Source organism: Mus musculus, chromosome 19 (genome assembly GCF_000001635.26).
Source record: "Mus musculus strain C57BL/6J chromosome 19, GRCm38.p6 C57BL/6J".
Lineage (NCBI taxonomy): Eukaryota > Metazoa > Chordata > Mammalia > Rodentia > Muridae > Mus > Mus musculus.
Window position 1 is genome coordinate 10,740,348 of NC_000085.6, and position 12,475 is coordinate 10,752,822.

Sequence of the window (12,475 nt, forward strand, 5' to 3'; positions counted from 1 at the left end):
CACACACACACACACACACATGCACACACTCACACACACACACACACACACACATGCACACACTCACACACACACACACACACACACACACACACACACACATACACACACACACACACACACATGCACACACAAGGAAACCGACATCTCCTTCCACAGACCTCCAGACTCACTTCTTTATCAAAGGCAATCCAAACCCGGAGCTTTAGATTTATTTCCCCTTCACAGGCCTGAGTGTGATCTACTAGGTGGCTTCACTATGTGTTCCAACCTTCATAGAAGTCTGAATGTATTACCTCAGTTACTGGCTGTGTACCGGAGGGAACCCTAGTGGTGGGGTCCCTGCACTCCAGGTCCGTAGCTCTTCCCCTGCCACCGACTCCCTAGTAACTACCCCACAAAGTTTTCTACCTTGCATCCCCTAGACCTCAGGTCCTGTGCCAGCTGGGGACCCCAGACCCCAGGCGACAGTTTCCTGTCCTATCACCCGCACTTTCCATGACACAAGAGGAAGTCAGCTGAGCTGGCTGGGTTTTCCATGCCGCCGCTTGGTGGAGGCAAAGGTGGGGGAGGGGGGATGAGCCCCCTAGGCCAGTTTCAGAACCTCAACAGCCTCCGAGGGACAGGCTCTGCCCTATTGCCTTGGCGACACCAGGTAACCTCTGGAGAGTTGCCTTACTGGACTTTCTGGTTTGGGTCACTCCTCAGTGATTCCAACACTGGTTCTTTTGGATGGGGGTGGGGAGAAGGTGGCAAAGGAGCCACAAGGAGGTGGGGTGAGGGTGAAGGGGGGAGGGGGATGGGAGCTGAGGAATGTGAGGGCCTGAAGCAGATCAACATTGGTTGGATGACTAAGTGAAATCTATAGGATGGATACCTTCCAAGTGTTTATTTGATGAGTGACTGAGTGACTCAGTCACTGGGATCTTCTGTACTGGCAGCCTTGAGCACGACCAGCTCAGGCTGGCTGTCCATCTTCCCTACCCAGCTTAGGGAGTGCACCCCTGACCTACTGTTGCTCCTTGCCTGGGAGTGGAAGAGCAAGGGAAGACCTCTTGTCTGTTGAAGGGACTGTCCGAGGGAGGGAGGGAGAGGTACTGACCCTCCAATACCTGCTCTTTGAGTGTGGCCATTGCTCTGTGACCTTGAGTGAGTCCCGTGGAGCTGGGGTCCTCAGTTGGTTCCTGTGTAGCATAGGGGAGTTGGATGACCCCAGGGCAGCCCTCCTTCAGATTGTAGAGGGAAGGGTGTGCCCAGGTGCCTTCAGAGGAGGGACTTCCTCTGTTTTGGGACCTAAAGGATTTGGCTCTTGGTGGGAGGACATCAGCTTGAACTCTTGGGGGAAGCAGAGGTCGGAGGTTTCCAGGGCACTTACCCTGTGCACCAGAAGGGCCAGGTGAGATCTCAGCAGGCTCCCGATTGCCTGCCTCCCTTGGAACAGCACCAGCCTCTCATATATGTGGTGAAACTGAGTCACTTAATGAAGTAAATTACCTAAATTCCCCTTGTGTAATGTATTTAAGAAGGCTACCTTATGATATGCCCCGTGGAGTATTAGCACAAACACTGGCTCAGAGGGAAGGTTCTAGAATCCATGGTTGTTAGTTTTCAGTGACAACTGGCATAGTTGGGTAGAAACAACTTGGAGTCTAGAAGCTGGCTTAATTTCTGAGGGGGGATATTAGGAAAGCTACTGCCCCATTCCGAGATCCATCTCCCTGCAGCTCGGGGCATCTGGAAGCTGCCCTGGTAATGACATGCAGGGCTTGTGAGGTAGAGTGCTCCCCGTGTGAGGTCAGTCTCCCAGGCTCAGCCCATGCTTTCCTGCAAGGAAGCTCTCTAAAGTGGAGGCTCTCTAAAGTGACCAGCCTTCCCCACCACGGCTGCCTCTCTAGCCAGCCCACAGTTCTGACTCCTGCTTTCTCTTCTGTTGCTCTTTTGAGCGACACTGAGCCTGTTTGACCACAGGTAAACGTGAGAAAACAAGGCTGCTTAAGGCTGTTAACCAAGCCCATTTTTCCGATGAACCACTTGAGGATCACTGAGGTTAGGTGGATCCCCAAAGGTGCACAGCTCACGAACAGTGAGGTTTGTGCCTCCAGGTCTCCCGGCAGGTAGATGTCCCCTTTCTTACATACCACCTGTCTCTTATTTCAGATGGCTGCATCCATTTGCCCAAAAGGAACTCTTGTTCTATAAAGCAGGCAGACACACAGAACCTGAGTGGTGAGGTGGACAAAGGCACCTGTAGGAATGCATGTACTGGGTCCTCTATATGGTAGAGAGCTGAGGGTGGGAGGGTCCTTCCTCTTAGAGCAGTGGACAATCCCAGCCCTTAGAGCAGAGTTGCTCCTGAAGCTGCCTGCCTTGTTGATCACCCAGCCCAGGCCTGTTTTCCTTGAGAGCATAAGGCAAATCTCTCAAGGGACATGAGGACAGGATGTGGGAAGGGCCAGCCTGAGGGGACTGTAGAGAAACCGGTAGCCATTGCTACTTGTGAGGAAGTCAAGGAGGGAGGAAGGACACTGGAAGGATGAGCGGTTTCCCATTTACTGGTGGGATGGGTTTTCTAGGTTGAGGGAAGAGTCGACACAAAGGCTTCTGGGTCCTGCAAGGTAGTAGCTAGTCTGGGACAGGCAAGAAGGGTACAGAGCTGGAACTTGGGATGTGAGTCCTGCCTGGCTCAATCATTATCGCTGCGTGTTTGAGGTGAAGGCTCTCCCCTAGAACCCAGTTTCCCTGTGATATAAAGGGTTTTCTTAGATAGTCACTGAGAGTCCTCAGTCTGTGACCTCACGGGTCAGGGTGTCATTTAGAAAACTAATGAGGACCTGAACAATCTATGAAAGTTTTCTTAAAAAGACCAGATGCCGAGAGCCATGACACTCTTTAGAAAGCTCACACACAGGGCCATCGAGGGGGGCTTAGCAGGTAAACAGCCTCACCACCAAGCCTGACACCCTGAACCTGATCTCTGAAACACACATGGTGCATGGAGACAAGTGACTCCTGCAAGTTGTCCTCTGACCTCCATGCCTGTGCACTGACACACACATGTGTGTGTACACACACCTAAACATATACAATAAACGGGCAACTTGGCAAGAATTAATAGTTCTTAAAAAAAAATAGGCAGCTCACTCATAATGTCCTCTTAGAGAGACTTCCTGGGTGGGAGATGGAGTCCTGTGTAAGGTATTTCAGCCACCCAGAGGGAAAGGAAAGAGGAGGAGAAAGAAAAGGGAATTTCAGCCTCTCCACACTGCGGAGCCCACACAGAGGGGACAGCGGGCATGATGAGATCCCAGCTGTTCCAGAGGCTCAAACAGGAGGATTGTAAACTCCAGGTCTTCCCAGACTACAATGTGAGTTCAAGGCTAGCCCATACATACTTTTATTTAAATGTGAAATGTGAAATGAAGTGAAATGAAGACAGAGGACGTAGCTCAGCGGTTGGGCGTTTGCCTAGCCTGATGGAGGCAAGCGATCCCTGCACTGAGCAAAGAAAGCCATGAACAAGCGCTCCCTGGGGCTCTGATGCAAAGGTGAGCAAACGTGACTGTAGTTTACACATTGCCATCTACTTGAATAAAATATGCATGAAATGAATAGTTAGGCTTTGCAGAATTTTGAATTCAGGATGATAGATTAATAGTGGGATGGGCGTGAAAGATCTGGAAGCAAGCTTGAGTGTGGGTAGGCTTTTGTTTTTACAGGGTGTTGCCGACATTTTCAAAAGTATACACGTATCTTTTCTAGGCGTCGTTTAGAGACAGCTTCCAAGGGGTTTGCAGAAAACCTCTTAATGAAAACAGTTCAGAGTGTTTGTGTCTGAAACATCTGAGATCTTTTCAGTGTGGTTCTCCTTGCTAATAAAAAAATAATTCATACAGATTGCGAAAAGTCAGTGAAACAGCACAGTGGCTCACAAATTAAAACATAAGTGAAACTGCCCTCGGTTCCACCGTCTGGCATAACCAAGGCAGACATCATAGGCCTTATGTAAGCCTTAGTTTTTTTATTTTCTGTTCCTAATTACAATAATTACGTTGTGTTTTAAAGCAGGCAGCATATATGAATGAAAGGTAATATAATCTTATATATATATGTATATATATATATATATATACATATATATATATATATACACACACAAGTATATATAAATACATATTTTTCCAGTGCTGGGGATGAACCAAGGACTTCATATATGCTAGGCAAGTACTCTACTTCTGAGCTATAGTCCAGCCCTTATGTATGTATGTATGTATGTATGTATGTATGTATGTATGTAGCCTAAGCCTCACAGAGATCCACTTGCCTCAGTCTTCTGAGTGCGGGGATTACAGGCCTGTGCTGCTGTGCCAAGCTGGCAGGGTCTGTCTTATTTCAGCTGTACTGTATGCTCCAGGCTAGCAGGCCTAGCAGGCTGCCACTGTCTCTCCTGTCTCTACCTCCCCTCTCTCTGTGGAGTGCTGAGATTACAGACTCCTTCTGATTTTGGCATTTATTTATTTGTTTATTTATTTATTACTGATTTTGACTTTTTATGTGAATTCTAGGGATAAAGTTCAGATAATCAGGCTTGAATCACAAGTGATTTTTATCTGCTAAGCCATCTTCTCAAGCATGAATTTCGTGCTCCCACTCACAGAATTCACACAGTCTGTCCTTGAGCTTTATCCCCAGCCCATTCATGATGCAGAGATACAGGTGGCTTTAAATGTCTGTGTGGTCGCTGGTGCACAGCCCTGATGTGGAAGTGGTTCTTATTATTGGACATTTGTGTTTAGTCTTTTGTGCTTAAAATGCCCGTGCTATTTTTTGCATGATCATCTTTTGTCCCAGTAGGTCTTTACTTCCCTTAAATGATAGCATTTGAGTCAAAGATTCTGATGATTTTAAACTGTAAAAAATTTATACGTGAGGTGAATGCTCATCTGCTTGGTTTACTGAAAAAGGGGTGACCTAAGTAGGTTTGTGTGGATCATTGAGGGTTCATAGGACAGTGAGGGCAGGGCAGGGCCGATTTGGGGGACAACTTTCAACCATACCTGTTACCCCAGCTATTCAGGGTGCTGAGGTAGGAAGACCACAAATTCAAGGCCTGCTTGGGCTACAAAATAAGGGTAAGACTAGCCTGAACAACATAGTGAGGCCCTGTGTGTGTGTGTGTGTGTGTGTGTGTGTGTGTGTGTGTGTGTGTGTATGTGTGTGTGTGTGTATGTGTATGTGTATGTGTATGTGTTTGAGGCAGGGTTTTTCTGTGTAGCCCTGGTTGTCCTGAAACTCAATCTGTAGACCAGGCTGGCCTCAAACTCAGTCAGAGATCTCTGACTCCTAAGTGGAGGCCCTGTCTTTAAAAAGTAGAAAGAAAGAAAAAAAAATCGGTGTGTTGGGATGAAACAAGGAAGGAAGGAAGGAAGGAAGGAAGGAAGGAAGGAAGGAAGGAAGGAAGGAAGGAAGGAAGGAAGGAAAGAGGAAGGAAGAAAGGGAGGAAGAGACAGACACCTTTTTTGTGATGTGCTGTCTGAGCGCTCCCTGGAAGACTCTGCACTCTCCTCTGAAGGTTGAGGCTGTCCTCTGTCAACAGAGAGCGAAGTCTGAAAGGAGCCTTTGCCTTGGCTGGGGGAAGGCAAGGGCCTCAAAGTGGCCTGAAAAGTGGACTCTGCGGTTCCTTCTGCCTCTGCTCAGAGCCCTCACTCGGATGTGCACACTCGACGGCCCCAGTCCTTTGGGAGGCTCTGTGCTGTTGATTCTTTAATCTCTGTGGAGCCTGGCTGGACCTAACGGGTGATGCAGAAATTGTCATCTAATGGTTTAGTGTGTGTGATATTCACACTGCTGCTGCTACTGCTGCTGGGGGCAGCATCAGAGGGGATGATGTCCAGGGAACAATATGCTGAAAATGGTGGTGATGACGGTAATGATGATGTCAGTGATGATGTTCTTGGTTACTGTGGCAGTGACAATGGCTTGCATGGTGTTAGGGGTCCCAAGATGGCTTAAAGTGGCTCAGGTGGACATTTTAATCTTAGCATTTATGACTTTGTTTTAATTTGTCCTAAGTGAATATACCAAATAATTAACATACCAAAGCCATGATTTTTTTAATACTTTTTATTAGGTATTTTCCTCATTTACATTTCCAATGCTATCCCAAAAGTCCCCCATACCCTCCCACCCACTCCCCTACCCACCCACTCCCCTACCCACCCACTCCCACTTTTTGGCCCTGACATTCCCCTGTACTGGGGCATATAAAGTTTGCAAGTCAAATGGCCTCTCTTTCCAGTGATGGCCGACTAGGCCATCTTTTGATATATATGCAGCTAAAGACAAGAGCTCTGGGGTAATGGTTAGTTCATAATGTTGTTCTACCTATAGGGTTGCAGATCCCTTTAGCTCCTTGGGTACTTTCTCTAGCTCCTCCATTGGGGGCCCTGTGATCCATCCAATAGCTGACTGTGAGCATCCACTTCTGTGTTTGCTAGGCCCCGGCATAGTCTCACAAGAGACAGCTATATCTGGGTCCAAAGCCATGATTTATGCAAGTGATAGAAAGCTTTGTTTTTAAGTCAGGCAAGGTGGCACAATTCTCGAATTTTAGAAATGAGGCAGGAGGAGTAAGAATTAGATAGCATTCTTGGTTACAGGCCAGCCTGGACTACCCATCTCTCAAAGAAACAGTTTCACTTTGTTTTTAAAGAGAGTTTTCATTTGGTTTATTTAGAGTGTAAATCCCCTGAGTTGATTTAGACCGTTGTAACAGTAACAGCATTAATACGTGGAGACATAAGCAGAAACATGAGGTCACTGGCTGAATCTCCAACCATCCAAGAGGACCATCGTCGTCTGTCTTGCAGAGTGCAGATTGGGAACTTAGCATTCCATACGCCTGAGATCACTCATGGATAGCCAAGCCATAGAGCTGGAACTTGAACACAATGCTCAAGTTAGGAGAAAACTACTTTAAATGGAGGATGCTCCCAGAGACGTGTATGTGCCATAGCTGAGCAGGTGACGTCACCAACTGAACACACCCTGCTTCCTCTTGCCCCTTCTGCTTAGGCACCCATTAGTCCTTTCTTGTTGTTAGTTAGTTTTACCTATTCTTGGATTTTCTCTGAATGATATCACCCGGCTTGTATCCTTTCCTCTTCTGAATTTGCCCATGGTATTTTGTGTAGAGCCTGTTTATTCTCTCTTCGTGGTTGTATAGCATATTGTTGCATGGTCAGACAATAGTTGATTGATACACTTACCAAGATGGATGTGTGTGTTGTACAAAGCATACAGTTTTACCCTCGAGGCTCTGCTGCCACCCACAGACACCTGTACATCACGGAGTAAATAGGACTTTCAAGAGAGTAGGAGATTAGGGAGGGTGTAAAACACACAAAGCCACAGTGACAGAGAGAGCCGCTTTTCTGAGGCCGAGTGGCCTTGAGGGTGGGGTGCTCTGAGTTTTAACCTCGGCCTCTCTAGTCAATCTGACTTTCATAACAGCCTTGGCTGTTATGGTGAGACAGCCCATCTGTGTCATGTGACAGGTTAAGGAACCAACAGGGACCCAGGATGCTGATTTTGAGCCTAGGGTTGCCACACTGGGCACTGCCCGCTAGAGGAAGCCTTTTATGAGGACACACCCAACCCTGCGGCCTTGAAGCATAAAGCACAGGTTAAGAGGGCCCATCCATCTTGGGAGATGTTGTCTAAACACGCAGCAAGGATGGTCAGGTCAGCAAGAGCCATTGGCTCCTTTGTCTGGACTTCTGTAGGGCAGGGCCATGTGAGGAGGCTGGAGGTGAGGAGACTGTTGATGGAAGACCTCAGGATAGGCTTGCTCTAGAGCTCAGATGCCCTGTGAGGTCCTGGGGTTCACCCACTCTGAAGCTGTTTCTTCTGGGAGACTGCCACTGGCCAGCATGGTTGCTCCAGTCTGAATGAGGCAGGGACAACAGGAACCACTCCTTAGAGGATTCTTCAGACAGAAGGACACTCAATGGTCTTAAGTATAGAAAAATGCTTTGTGGGGGGATCTCACTAACCATCAACCTCTAATTTTGAGGCTGTTGGGGACTTGTGGAAAGACTGGTTTTTGTATTGTACAGGGTTTGGGGACCTATGAGAGTCGAGGTGATAAAAACCAGGACGTTTGACTGTTGGGGGCCACCTGGCCTGCAGCTCTTTTCTGCTTCTACCCAAGAGCTGCCTTAGGCCAGGGACAGTTCTAGGTTTCCCTCAGCCATGACCTGCTTGCTTGGCTTCCCCCAGCTGCCTAGCAGACTGTGTGTGCACCGGGGCATTGTCCTACATGGAAGGCCTAGGCGGTGAGTCTGAGACCTGTGCTTCCCTCACACAGGCAAATGTTCTGTGAGAGGGGTGGGTTCTGGGTTTTCTTGGCTTGCTGAAGAAAGCACGTTTGCTCTCCACTCAAGAAACTGCTAAACCCTGTGAGCTGTCACTTATTCCCCCCCGAGGTGACACAGGCCTGCTCTCTCCCCAGTGCTGCCCTGAAGCGTCCCTGGGTCTAGCTGCTGTGGCCCCGTTTTATTCCTGTTCAGGGCTGATGGGAAGAAGCCCCGAGGTCAAGTGCTTAGAGAAGGGATGGTGCCTGGGAAGTCAGATTCTCGACCTTTCTTCCTATTATCCCCCAAGCTCAGCCTTCTTTGTTGTTGTTGCCACAGCAACAACAACAAGCTAGAGGAAGCTACTGTTTTCCAGTACTTTCCTTGCAGTCGCCACTTAACCTATAGTTCCCCACAACCTTTGAAAGCACAGGAGGGAGAGCTTGTCTGCACGGGACAGCTCCATTGTCCAACCCCAGAGTGTGTGTGCCCCTCCGGCTCGTCTTGTTCCCATGGGAAAAATTTTATATTTTTATCTGAGACAGAGTCTCATGTATTCCTAGGCTGGCTTTCAAGTTGTTGTGTAGTCAAGGAGGACTTTGAACTCCTGATCCTTTTGCCTTCGAATCCTGAACGCTGAGATTACAGAATTGTACCCCGTGTCTGGTTCAGGGTCTGACTCGCGGGGCTCCATGGGCTCTAGGCAAGCACTCTGCCAACTGAGCTATCACCCCTCCATGTTTCTGTGCCATCAACTCAGACTCCAAGGAGAGACCATTTTCCGTTCCAAGCCAAGGGCTACCTCCAGCTCTCAAAGTGTGTCCAACCATGGTGGGTATTGATGGCCCCACACCCTGTTCTAGCTTAGGAGGTAAGCTGTAAGGGGAATTGGGACCACAGCTTGGTCAGCCTGAGAGACTGGCCCAATCCATTCTGAGAAGTATTTCTTCCCCTTAAGGTGGCATCCCTTTTGTGGTACTGGGGATTGAACTCAGATCCTCAAGTGCTCTACTACTGAGCCACATACCCAACCCTGTCTTTCTTCCTTCCTTCCTTTCTTTCTTTCTTTCTTTCTTTCTTTCTTTCTTTCTTTCTTTCTTTCTTTCTTTCTTTCTTTCTTTCTTTCTTTCTTTCTTTCTTTCTTTCTTTCTTTCTGTCTTTCCCTCCCTCCCTCCCTCCCTCCCTCCCTCCCTCCCTCCCTCCCTCCCTCCCTCCCTCCCTCCCTCCCTCCTCTCTCTCTTTCTCTCTCTCTCTCTCTCTCTCTTTCTTTCTTTCTTTCTTTCTTTCTTTCTTTCTTTCTTTCTTTCTTTCTTTCTTTCTTTCTTTCTTTCTTTCTTTCTTTCTTTTTCTTTCACCTTTTATCTGGAGACAGAGGCTCACAATTGTTCCCAGGCTGGTTTTGAACTCTATGGCTGAGTCTGGACTCAAACACTTGGTTGTCCTATGTTGGCTTCTCCATGCTGGGATTGCAGGTCTGTGTCACCAAGCCTGGCTCTTTTTGATGTTCGGCGCTTTTCCTTTAAGTCTCAAGGGTCGGTCGGACCTGGAGGGTCTCCTGTGGACAGGTGGAGGGGGTGGGGCAAGCACCCCAGTTTCTCAGAGGAAACAACCGATCTACAAGTGTCAGATGAATGCCATAGATCACTTATCAGTCACATGCTGCAGAGCGTACTCCTCTCCTGTTTGCCCTGACAGTGAGAAGCAATCCATTGACTGTTGATTAGAAGGTTAGAAAAGAACAAGCCATATATTCTGTGAATAGTGGACAATGAGACTCCAATGGGAATTGGAGAGACCCACAGGCTTCCTGTATTCTCCCTTGCCCACTGGCTCAGCAGGAAGGCCCCATTTTCCTGTGACCCTTCTATGGCACCAATATACCCTAACTGTCAGTTCCTGTCTGTATTAGACTCAGTTTCCCTCATAGGTCTAAGGACCTGGAGTTCAGTTTGCTTTCTTTGTTTTCCTTTTGAGACAGGGTTCATGTAATCCAGGTTGAGCTCTAGATTCTTCTGCTCATGTGTCCTGGGTGCTGGGACTTCAGGCATGTCCCAACCTATCCTTCAGGCTTGGCTCCTTCCCTTCCCTTCCCTTCCCTTCCCTTCCCTTCCCTTCCCTTCCCTTCCCTTCCCTTCCCTTCCCTTCCCTTCCCTTCCCTTCCTTCCCTTCCCTTCCCTTCCCTTCCCTTCCCTTCCCTTCCCTTCCCTTCCCCTTCCCCTTCCCTTCCCTTTTTCCTTTATTTCCTCCCCCTCTTTCTTTCTTTCTTTCTTTCTTTCTTTCTTTCTTTCTTTCTTTCTTTCTTTCTTTCTTCCTTCCTTCCTTCCTTCCTTCCTTCCTCCCTCCCTCCCTCCCTCCCTCCCTCCCTCCCTCCCTCCCTCCCTCCCTCTCTCTCTCTCTCTTTCTTTCTTTCTTTCTTTCTTTCTTTCTTTCGATAGGTTTTCTCTGTTTAACCCTTGCTGTCCTGGAACTCCTTCTGTGGACTAGACCAAGCTGGCCTCAAACTCAGAGATCTGCCTGCTTCTGCCTCTCTAAGTTCTGGGATTAAAGGCATGTGCCACTATGCCAATCCAGGCTTGGTTTTCTTATGCCATTTTTTTTTTCTAAAATTGTTCACTAACCCTTGAGTAAAATTGAAAACTACATACAATTAATAGGCAAAAAATTACTCTCAGACTTCCAATATCCAGAGGGCCCCATGACCTCTCTCACTATAGCACTGGATGTCTCCCACTGAACACTTCAGACTTTAAAGTTTAACTTTTCTTTTCTTCTCTTCTCTTCTCTTCTCTTCTCTTCTCTTCTCTTCTCTTCTCTTCTTTCTCTTCTCGCCATTTCTTCTTTCTTTCTTTCTTTCTTTCTTTCTTTCTTTCTTTCTTTCTTTCTTTCTTTCTTTGCAAAGGTGGCAAGGTTGCATGTTCCATGGGCAAGATCTTTTCTTGATCCTTTAAGCTAAAAAAGGAAACTTCTCTTTCCACCTCCCTAGGTAAACCACTGTTTGAAGGTTGGAACCACTTCCTCCTGTTCTTTTTGGAGGTTTTAAAAAGCATGTCTTTCCCTCATCAAGAGTCTGCTCTGTAGAGGATTCTGGGTCCAGGTTTGCCATGCAGCTGTGTAACACAAGTGTTTCCGTGTTGATACAAACAGCATCTCTCAGGTTTCCCAGAAGGGCTGCCATGTGCACAGACCAGGCCTGCCTCTTTACAGGCCTTGGGTTATGGAAAGGTCTCATTGCCTGGTGAGGCAGGTATCTCATGTTGAGCCTGCAGATGAAGAGGCCTGAATAATCCTGGCTCCACTTGTGTGTGTGTGTGTGTGTGTGTGTGTGTGTGTGTGCGCGCGCACATGCACATTTTGGGCAAAACTGGTTTATTAATCACCTATCTGCCTGCTGACTTTAATGACTGTAACACTTCCCTGGGGTTGGACTTTCAGTTTCAGAAGTGCTCTCTGAATCTACAATTCATATATAAATAATCCATATATTAAATCAGCTCCTGAATACAACTGCTTCTAAGTTTGTTCTGGATTCCCAGCCTGGGAGTTTCCCACCGCCAGCTGGTTCAGAACTTGCTATGGTGGCCAACTTGGCCTCACTCAGAGACCTACCTGCCTCTGCCACAAGTGCTGGGATTAAAGGCGATGTCGCCACACCCCATGAGTTTGTATCGCTCTGTGTGTGCACTGTTTGCTGATTTCTGGGTATCTCTGTGCTTTGATTTAGCAGCACTTGGCTCGCCCTGAGTTATATCATTTGCATTCTCATTTGCTTGTGAATTGAACGTCTGCATGCATTGAGTAGTTGCCTATGTGGTAGGCTGAATTATCTAAAACTGCTTTTAAGTCAAACTTGATAGTATATTAAAAATGGCCCAAATCTACACCATCCAATTGCTACCAGCTAGCTGTTCCACTATGGTTAGTGGCTGTTGTCTTTGGCATCACGTCAATATTAAGGGTTTTTTTTTTTTTTGCGTTGGACATTGGGGTCTCAGTGGATGTTTTTTATTGATTTGTATGAGCTCTGTATTATGGATACTCATCTTTTGTCTCAACTGTCACAAATATTTTCCTCAGGTTGCTGTTTGACCTTTACTTCAAAATGTTAGGCAGCCAAATCAAGTTAT

General features: G+C 47.4%; 1 long non-coding RNA gene across 1 annotated transcript in view; it reads left to right on the forward strand.

Annotated features, from left to right (window-relative positions):
• The first annotated feature begins 599 nt into the window (after nt 1-599).
• A430093F15Rik (RIKEN cDNA A430093F15 gene) overlaps nt 600-12,475 on the forward strand; it is a 45,097-nt gene continuing 33,221 nt past the window's right edge. Inside the window, exon 1 of the long non-coding RNA NR_027805.1 lies at nt 600-655. This is a non-coding gene — a long non-coding RNA (RIKEN cDNA A430093F15 gene). The remainder of the gene's footprint in view (nt 656-12,475) is intronic.